Raw genomic sequence first — 10,810 nt, forward strand, 5'->3', positions numbered from 1 at the left:
AAAAACTCATTGGAATATCTAATAAAATCACATCAATGTAAGTTTTACTCAGAGTACTAAAGTGCAATGACAAAAAAAGAACGAAACAACAAATTATAGAAAATATTTTTTCTAATAGCAGTCGCCGCTCGGCAGCCAATGCTGAACCTCTGAGCGAATTTCTCTCATGAAAAAGTTGCTCATAGAAATACACCTGCCACAGGAGGCGGCTTGAATGAGAGGCCCCTCCACTTAAAGGCCAACATCAGGACACACTAATTCGTCGAACATGCAGAAATAAACAGAAGTGCTAGAGCTGTTTTTTTTTTGCCAGCATCGCTATCGTTAGAGGGCATAGACGCAAATGAGAATCAGCAACACGAACAAACATTAATGCCTGCCATCAAGATTGTAAGCGCTCAACTGATTAGTGAAGGTGCTTAAAGATACAAAACCACAATAAGCAAAGCTAAAAGCATTGCAACAATGTGAAACAACAAACAAAACAAAAACAAATGAAGTGAATTGAATAAAAACTTTTAATAAATGCACAACCACACGCCCAGTGCACTCATACATATACACAAAGGCAAATAGAAAAATTATTAAGTTTTAGCAACTCATCATCTGTTATGTTGTTCAGCGTTTGCCGCTTAAGCTCAACTGAAAAAAAAAAAAACGCACAGGCGCGAACTCACACAAAGATTTCAAATACTTGGCGAATTGTTGAAGCGGCAGCTTCACCGCCAAATCACAACACATAAGCGACGCTGACGGTGACGGCGGTGTCTTACCACAAGGGCAGAATTTTGGTCAAGGTTAATGGTGAAAACTAATATCCGACAAATGCTTGTCTTCTTTCGAATTTCAAAGCGTTAGTTCAAAGCTTTGCGGTTGCTGGAGTTGATATTGTAGAATAGTGGTTGTTGTTGCGCCGCTTTGTTCGTTTTGCACCTGCGGCATATTACCGATAAATGACAACAAAGCACACACTGCAATTCTCAAGAGGCTTGCGAAATAATTTATGGATATGCCACGTGCTTGTAAACAAGAAGCAGACTCCTCAGGCGACCTCCAATAAATAAAACGGTAAGCGAGCTCACCTTAAAGCGCAGGTTCACTCACTCACGGCAATTATTTAATACAAACAAACAGTTGCCCTGCTCTCTTCCAAAGCGCGATACAAGGATCCTCAGGTGGTCGTAATACGGGAACCAACAAAAAGCATCATATACATACACACACATATGTGCATACACTGGTAAGCATTTGTATGTAGGCATGAGACCATGTGCATTATTCATGTCCCTGGCACTACACGCAAAAATCACTTAGAAATTGAAAACCATGCTTCGGTTCGGCAACTTTTCTTCTCGCTAGATTTGCAAGGAAGTTTATAGGCTCAGAAAAAGTGATGCGAGACTTTATCGAACACATTGGTCCCTGCAAGTTGCGAAAATTGTATGAATAATTCAGTCGGTTCGAATTCACTACTCGTTTGACTATGGAATCATTTTTCAACAAACGAATATTTGAGTCAACCAATCAACCGGAGCCGATACAGTCACAGTGAAGAGAGATTGTCGTCTTTGTCTACAAGGAGGTGCAAAGCTTCGTCGTGAAACTCGTTTCTATTGAATTTTATGCAACAATCCAGTATGTCAGCAGTACTCAAAAATTTTTCCACTGAATCCATAAGTAAATATCATTTCATATTTTACCATAAATTTCATTGTACGAGGGGTGCCTTTTATATGTCGGGATTAGAGAACAAAAACAAATTTTAATCATCGAAAATCACTTTATTGTTTTTCAAAATATTCTCCATGAAGATCTATACACTTTTGCATGCGTTTGAACCAATTGTCGAAACACTTTTGCCACTCTGAATGAGGTACCTCCAAAACATGCATTCTGAATGCCGCAACCGCTTCTTCAGGTGTCGAAAAACGTTGACCTCTCAGTTTGTTTCTTACGTACGGGAATAAAAAGAAGTCATTCGGTGCCAAGTCAGGACTATACGGCGGATGACTCATTAATTCGATGTTTTGGGTGCTCAAAAATGCAGTTGTTTGAGCGGATGTGTGAGAGCTCGCATTATCCTGGTGAAGAGTGTTCCGTATTTGGCGATAGGTTTTCCTAATTTCTTGGAAGACAACTGGCAAACAAATGGTTGTGTACCACTCAGAATTTACTGTTCTGCGTTGTTCTAGTGGTACGTTTGCGACATATCCAGTTTTTCCGAAAAAACAGGCGACCATTTGCTTGGAAGTGCTTCGTGCGCGAACAACTTTTGTTGGAATTGGCTTATCTTGACACACCCATACAGTCGACTACTGTTTACTTTCGGGCTCATACGCGTAAATCCATGATTCATCTCCTGTAACGATGTCATAGGCGGGTTTCGAAGCCCCTCGATCGAATTTTTTGAGCTTTTCCTTCGACCAATCGACACGAGCCTTTTTTTGAGTGATTGAGAAATTGTGTGGGATCCAACGGGAACAAATTTTTTTGACAGTAAAATGTTTATGCAATATTGAATGTATGCTGGTCCCACTAATGCCTAAGATTGTCTCAATCTCACGATAGGTCACATGACGATCTTGCAATATCCGTTCGCGCACAGCATCAATGGTTTTCGGAACAACAACTGATTTTGGACGACCTTCACGAAATTTGTCTTGGAGTGAACTATGACCACGATTGAATTCACCATACCATCGATAAACACTGGTCCTTGATGGAGCTTCATCGCCAAAAAATGAATTAAGTTCATCCATGCAATGTTGCTGAGTTAATCCACGTCGAAAGTTGTAAAAAATAATCGCACGAAAATGTTCACGATTTAATTCCATTTTTGGACCGAGATGAATCTTTTAAGTTACTGTAAACAACACAAATTGCGCTGGTATTTCAAAACGTTCTGAGTACGTAAAAGCCAAAAAATTACAAATTTTGCGATACAGCTGTCAGTTGCCAGATTGCAACACCAGGGTTGCCAAATCCCGAAATATAAAAGGCACCCCTCGTAGTAAAATTTTTTTTCTTCAACCTTCTTCGAAATTAGGCAAAACAAAAAAATACTTTTTTCACAAACCAAAATATTTTCAGCGATTATTTTTGCTTCTGTAGGTGGCTCAATGCATGCCAAATAAAAGAATGGCGCATTTGTCACATATTCCCACAAAAATGCATCTAAATACATAGGAGTCCAGACAGACCCGAGGTGCCCAACCGAAGGTGTAACTATTTAAATCCTTTTCTTCGTCCTGCTCGAGGATCTTTTTTAAAAGGGTAAATTTTAGGAAGCTATCTGGAAGCTGTAGACGAATGGGTTGGTGCGTGACTACCATTCGGAATTCACAGAGAGAACGTCGGTTCGAATCTCGGTAAACACCAAAATTAAGAAAAGGATTTTTCTAATAGCGGTCGCCCCTCGGCAGGCAATGGCAAACCTCCGAGTGTATTTCTGCCATGAAAAAGCTCCTCATAAAAAATATCTGCCGTTCGGAGTCGGCTTGAAGCTATAGGTCCCTCCATTTGTGAAACAACATCAAGACGCACACCACAAATAGGAGGAGGAGCTCGGCCAAACATCCAAAAAGGGTGTACGCACCAGGTATATATGTATATATATGAATATGAGGGCGGGTCGATTTAAAAATCGCTCCTTGCTCTGTGAAAATCGTATTCTAGGGATCAAAATAAGAAACTTTGCCGAAGGAACCATACCTCTAAAACGAATTCTGATGTCCCCCAATTTGGGTCGAACGAAAAATCCCACTTTGACCCGTTTAGAGTGATCCAATCGAGTCCAAATGTATGACCGACCCCAACTAACTTTGGACGGCCCATCCACCCATGCCAGTGGCACACTCCCTGGAACTCCCCTGGGGGATTCCCCATACAATCATTTCAAAATATCATAATTTTTGGCCTTTACATGAGAAAAGAAACTAAAAAGTTCGACCCTGTCCCCCAATTTGGGTCAGAATTCGTTTTAGAGGTATGGTTCCTTCGGCAAAGTTTCTTATTTTGATCCCTAGAATATGGTTTTCACAGAGCAATGGGCAATTTTTTTGCCTCCCCACAAATCGACCCGGCCTAATGTATATATACTATATCTGAAAGCTAAAGTTGTTATAATAGAAAGTAGAAATATGCTAATTAGGAACCATTTTTTATTATATTTATTTTCGTAAAAAATTTTATCGTTCATTCTCCATTTGTATACATTTAGATGTGTTTTGCCTCATTTACTTCTCTTCGATCGCAACAAAATGCTTTAAAATCATGTGCAACGTTGAATGCAAAGGGATTTTTTTGTTTTGTTCACTACTCGTTAAGAGGTTGGCGAATCGAAAGGAGCTAATACTAATTTAGATTGCGAGTTCAACTAAATGCCAAGCCATAGAATATTACAGTAAGCCTTCAGTCACAAGCGAGCCAGAGCTAGACCTGTGCCTTGGCATTTTTCGTTTATTTCAATTTGTTAAATTGTTGAAAGAAGAAAGCTACAGGCAAAAAACTGAGATTTCGCTGTGATCGGAGTTCGCAGAAGGGCACCAGTTTGCCATCACTAAATTTTCCTGCTGGGTACATAAATTTGTCTTTTGTTTGTCATCGCTTTCTGTAAGCCTAAAGTGACGCTTTGATTTTGCTTGATGCAAAAAAACTTAATGGCATGTAAAGCGTTATTTTATATTGCCTACATTTAGGCAATTTGCTCACTTACAATCCACAACGACAAGTTCCACACAGTTTGTGAGGAAACAAAAAAACAGCGCGGAAATATGCTTAAAAATATACAAACACATCCTCACTCATATACACAGTGAGCATAAATAATATGTAAATGTGTTAAAAATCAATCAGCCATTGCATTCCCATTGACACTCACCTACGCGGCTTTGGTCGCACGATTTCATGACTCGAATCGGTGATGCAGAGCGGACTTAATGCGCCGGCCAAATGTTCGACACCAATGCGACCCGGGTCCCAGCTGTGACGACCGGGCATATCGTTGTTGTTGTTGTTGCCACAGCCACTGCCGCCGTTATTGCTATTCCCGTTGCTACAGTTTTTACTCCTGTTGGGATTGTTGCTGTGACTGGTGTGTTCACGGCTGTCAGTGTGGTCAGTTCTGTTATTGTTGTTGTCTTGTGGTTTGAAATGTGAGGAAGCGCTGCTGTTATTATTATTGTTGCTGAGGCTGTGCTTCGTGTTGGATGCTGCCGCTGTTGCTGTTTTGGGTTTCACGGCAATCGTTGGACGTAAATTGTAATTATTGCTGCTATTGCTGTTGCTGCTGTTGCTATTGCCACCACCATTTCGTTGCTTGTTGATGATTGTGGTTCTCGCTGCAGGCAATGGCACTTGCTGATTGCTAGCAATGATCGAGTTGTTGTTGTTGGTGGTGGTATTGGTGTTGGCGGTTGTTGCTGGCATTCGTGCACTATTTGCTGCAGTGGCTGTATATACACACGCATGTATGTGTGTTTCTGCATGCGAGAGGGAATCGAGTGTGAGTGATTTTGTTGCCAGTCGTGGTTTTGCCAATTGCTACTGTTTGTTTCACTTTGTGAATTTCCCTCTGCTCAGCGCTCTTGTGTCGTTCGATATTTTTTACTTGCCGCTTTTGGCCGTGCGGTTGTTATTTAGCATCTGCTTTTCGGTATTTTGTATGTGACGTTTATTGGGATTACTTTTTATGTTGCTTGCAATTTGCAGTCACTGTAAGCAAAATATAAAGAAAATGAACAAATAAATAAAAATTAATAAACTATGTTTTTTTATAAATTGCTTAAATTTGAAGCTGAATTCACTATTTTCCATCGAATGAAAGACTACTCCAATATACAGCTGACCCTTTGAGTGGATAGGATTTTTCGGCCAAATTCGAATTTGATGGGCGTGTCTCGCAGTATATTTTAATATTTGTTTGTTTCATCTTACTTTCATTGTTAGTTAAAGGTTTTATTTTATTTTTAAATTTCTATTTCATTTTATCGAGAGTTTCTAAGCCTGTTGCGTTACAAATGAAATAAATTTTGCCTTTACAAAAATATTTAAGTTTTATTTTACGTTAATTCCACGCATAGAATTGCGCTAAATTTAATTATCTTCATAATCCAAAGGACTATTCCAACTTTTCGCCGCTTAGGTATTTAAAAAAAAAAACAAAAATAAATAATTGGCGCGTACAATTCTGTTAGGTGTTTGGCCGAGCTCCTCCTCCTATTTGTGGTGTGCGTCTTGATGTTGTTCCACAAATGGAGGGACCTACAGATTCAAGCCGACTCCGAACGGCAGATATTTTTATGAGGAGCTTTTTCATGGCAGAAATACGCTCGAAGGTTTGCCATTGCCTGCCGAGGGGCGACCGCTATTAGAAAAATGTTTTTATTAATTTTTGCTTTCACCGAGATTCGAACCAACGACCTCTCTGTGCTTAGGTATTTTATTTAATGGAAATAATAGTACAAGAAGAGCCTAGACAAGTGCAAAAATATTTAAATATTTTTATTTTCTCTCTCTAGTAATGTGTGATATTTCCATTACCTTCAATAACTTCAAAGATCCTGTTCGGCATTGAATTAAATACCTTTTGTCCTAGTTGCTAAGGCTGCCCCATAAATGAATAATAGCATCATTCAACTCTGCTTATTTCCTCCATAAACGGTCGACCCAAATCACCCCACACGTCCCCCATGATACTGAGATCTGGAGAAATTGATGGTCACACAAGAAAAGGGATTCATTGCTCAGCAAACCCACTCAAAGTGCGATGAGATGAAAGACAGGCCGAAGTATCTTGCCGGAAAACAAGATCTCTGGCAGAACTCACATTGAAAAATGGAAGCAATTTATCCGAGAGTAAGCTTATGTACTCTTCTTTTTCTTGATGGGAAGTGGATATTTATCTTCCCTAGTGAACTCACAGTTCCGCACTCCACCGCTGAAAATTCTTTTTGAAAAATATCTTGTCTTTGAGTGCAAATCTCTACAATACTAACTAAATCCGTCTGACCCATCTAAGTTACATTGTTTCTCATTAGAAAAGATAACCTTAAAAAAAAATTGGTAAAATTTGGAAAACGTATACATTTTTGCAAAGAAGTTTTGTTTATTTTAAACTACCAGGTTTTCCTTCTTATTTTGTGGTCAGCGGTAAGCTTTAGAGGTAGCTTCATTTAAGAGAATTTAATACGCCTCGAAAGCTTCAAAATTCTACTTAACGGAGCACGTAGATTATTCGTACAGTGTCGAGCCATGCGTATCACTTTTCACACTTCACGGGGGCTTGAAATTTGATTTCATCCTCGCTGATTATTTGTAGCTCCGTAATTTTTTTCTTTGTTTTTGTAATTTCGCACGATACAATCACTTCTTCTTATTAGATAGCCCATTTTCCGAAATTACTGTTATTAATTTTTTATTAATCGTTCTATGCTTTTATAATTTGCAACAATTATATTTGTCTACTCTCTTCTTACGTAATGCAAAGGATGTTGTTTTTGTTACTTGTCATGTGAAATTCTGTATGTAAAAATATTTTCTATAAAACGCAATAAAAATATAAGTCATCTTATTGTGAGTTTACAATTATGCAGCGGGATGTATTAGGCCACCAAAGTTGAGTTCAGTTTTACAAAAATAAATTTATTTAAAATATAAAAAAAAAATATTAAAAAATTATTAAAATTCTTTATGGCTTCAAACTGGGTGTTAATTACACTGTGTGACAAAAAAAAAAATTAAATATACTTTTATGGAGACCTAGCACAACTTGTGGCTATAGAAAAACTAAACAAAATGGTATAGGAGAAATTTCCAATACACCCCCAAAATCTCGTTTTATGGCCATAAAACCGTTTTTCAGTAGGTTGATGTGAAGAATCACTCCTAACTTCGCCAATTTCCATCCGATTTCGAATTTGTTTTTTTAGTTCGAAAGAACAAAAACAAGCCTTTTTGACAGTGTGTTGACAATTTTTCTGAAATGACAACTGACGAGACTGTAGGCGGAAGTATTTGGAATTTTTTTATTTTTTCTCTATTTTTTCAATTTTGACATAATTTTTACGATATTATCCGATATTTAGGATTTTTTTTAGTACACTACTGTTATAGTAAATTTAATTTTGCGTCGAATGAGCTATATTTGACTGTAATTGAATTAAAATTAATAGAGTTGTGTGAGTTTTAAGATTTTATTTTTTTTTACTAATTTGGTATGTAGGCATCGAAGCATGAAAATGATAACAAGTGTCATTATAAACACATAATATTTATTGGAGTATTGGCAGTGCAGCACTGTACGGTATGGTACAGTGCGGTACGGTGCAGTACACAACGGAACTGGTTCCAAACTTAAAAATGCATTGGAAACGGCCCTTTGGAGTTTAGTATGGTACGGTACATTTGTCATTCTCTTCATCAGTTTTGAATACTTCTCTGTAAGAAATTCGATCATCATCATTCATCTGAAGTCGTCATCAACTAAATTCCATTGTTTAAATCGAGAAACGAGCGTTTCAGATTGTCTTCCCGATAGAAGTAAATCACGAGACAGATCCTGAAAATCTGAATTTGATACAATGTGTCGTCCTGAAGACTTAGAACCAGACGGAAAGTACTCTTCATCATCAGGTTTATTGTTATCAGTTTGACATTAATCAGCAATGAGTTGAACTTCCTTAAGTTCATGACCTGCAGTTGAGTCAATCATATCGTCCAAGACTACGGGGTTCTTAACAGTTGCAACATCAGCATACTTTATGTGCTTTCGAGCTTTATAATGATGACCGTTTACGTCCGTTGTATAAAAATAACAATCATCTGGTTTATGATAAGGCTGATGATGCCACATCATCGGATAATATTGAGAAATTCGCCTTTCCTGGCAACGTTTTGATTTATATCTCTTGAATTTCAATTAAACAAACAAATTTGACGTTTTAATAAGGCTAAATTATAATAACAAACTTCTTTTGTTAATCAATGTACAGTGTGAACTTTGGTACACTTGGGAGCTTTTTCATATTTCTATTGAAAAAAAATGTGTGATAATATGTCAGATATTTTCGTAAGTTTTAACCAGTTCTGTTGTATGCAGTACAGTGCATATATACCCCAATAAATATTACGTATCTATAATAACGCATCAAAACACGTCCTTATTCCCATTTAGCGTAAGTTATACCTACATACCAAATTAGTAAAAAAAAAAATTAAAATCTTAAAACTCACACAACTCTATTAATTTTAATTCAATTACAGTCAAATATAGCTCATTCGGCGCAAAATTAAATTTACTATAACAGTAGTGTACTAAAAAAAATCCTCAATATCGGATAATATCGTAAAAATTATGTCAAAATTGAAAAAATAGAGAAAAAATAAAAAAATTCCAATTACTTCCGCCTACAGTCTCGTCAGTTATCATTTCAGAAAAATTGTCAACACACGGTCAAAGAGGCTTGTTTTTGTTCTTTCGAACTAAAAAAACAAATTCGAAATCGGATGGAAATTGGCGAAGTTAGGAGTGAAAAACGGTTTTATGGCCATAAAACGAGATTTTGGGGGTGTATTGGAAATTTCTCCTATACCATTTTTCTTAGTTTTACTATACCTACAAGTTGTACTAGGTCTCCATAAAAGTATAAAATCACTGTCGCACAGTGTTATTCTTAACGCATTTCACTAAAATGATATGATTCAAAAATATAAAATGATAATGATGTTTGATGATATTTATAAAGTAACTAGGTATCCAAATATCTTAGACACAGGCTGCGGGGAGAAAAGAGCCAATGTGAAACAACGGTATTCCTTTCGAAGCAGTTTCAGTTCAAACTACTGGAATGTCGTCGTCGTCGTCGTTTTTCCCCATACCTCAACAGTTATTCATAATAATCCTGATTATAATTGAATCAGTGCTTAGCACAAAGGAAAACAACATTTAAGCAGATTTGTTGCGTAGCGTAAAAATGTTGCAATTATTGCTTGAACCCCATTCAGCTAAAAATTCTTCAAATTCTCTCACGTGTTATTCATTAATTAACGATTACAGCATAAAATGTGGCCCGCAAATTTAATAAAAGTAATCAGCAAGAGATTTGTAATTTTGCGCGCAAATATGCCAAACAACTACATATAAAACACAGCACGACATAGTAGTAGCATAGCGGCATATCAGCATTTATTAGCGAAATAGCTCAGCCTGTAAATGCGTTGGAGCACAACAGCTTTGCCATAGAGCGATAGATCCTCGTATTTTGTGTGTCTGCGTGCCACACATTTGTATGCAATAAAGCAACGAGGCGGCTGCCAACACAATGTGGCAACATTGTAGCCAAACAGCGTGCAACTGCAACATGTGTGCGTACAGGCAACACACAACGCTGACAACAACCCGGTTGCTACTGGCGGCAGCAGCGCCACAGTAATGCCTGGCGACACAAGAAGAAGCCCAGAACCGGCTACTATCAACCGGTTACTGGTCAAAAGGTGTGCGCTCGTACGCTTGTAGTGGTGCAGACAGTGCTTAGGCGCGCGGCGGTCATTCCAGGCATGAACACGGCCGCTGCGGCGCAACGTTCAAATGTAACCGAACTACTGCATTAATTGAATACCAATGTGGCTCCTAAGTTCTTAAGCCGTTTGATGGTCGCTGCTGCAATGTGTGGCAGTAATGCTGGTATGTTGTTGGTGTGCTTGCGTTTATCTCGCAAATGCCTCAGCGGCTATGCTGGTCAGAACACAGCCCTGCTGGAATGCCTGCCAACTGCTTGCGCTTGCGCGTCGACACATTGCGTCGCATCGGCAG

Source organism: Anastrepha obliqua, chromosome 3 (genome assembly GCF_027943255.1).
Source record: "Anastrepha obliqua isolate idAnaObli1 chromosome 3, idAnaObli1_1.0, whole genome shotgun sequence".
Taxonomy (NCBI): domain Eukaryota; kingdom Metazoa; phylum Arthropoda; class Insecta; order Diptera; family Tephritidae; genus Anastrepha; species Anastrepha obliqua.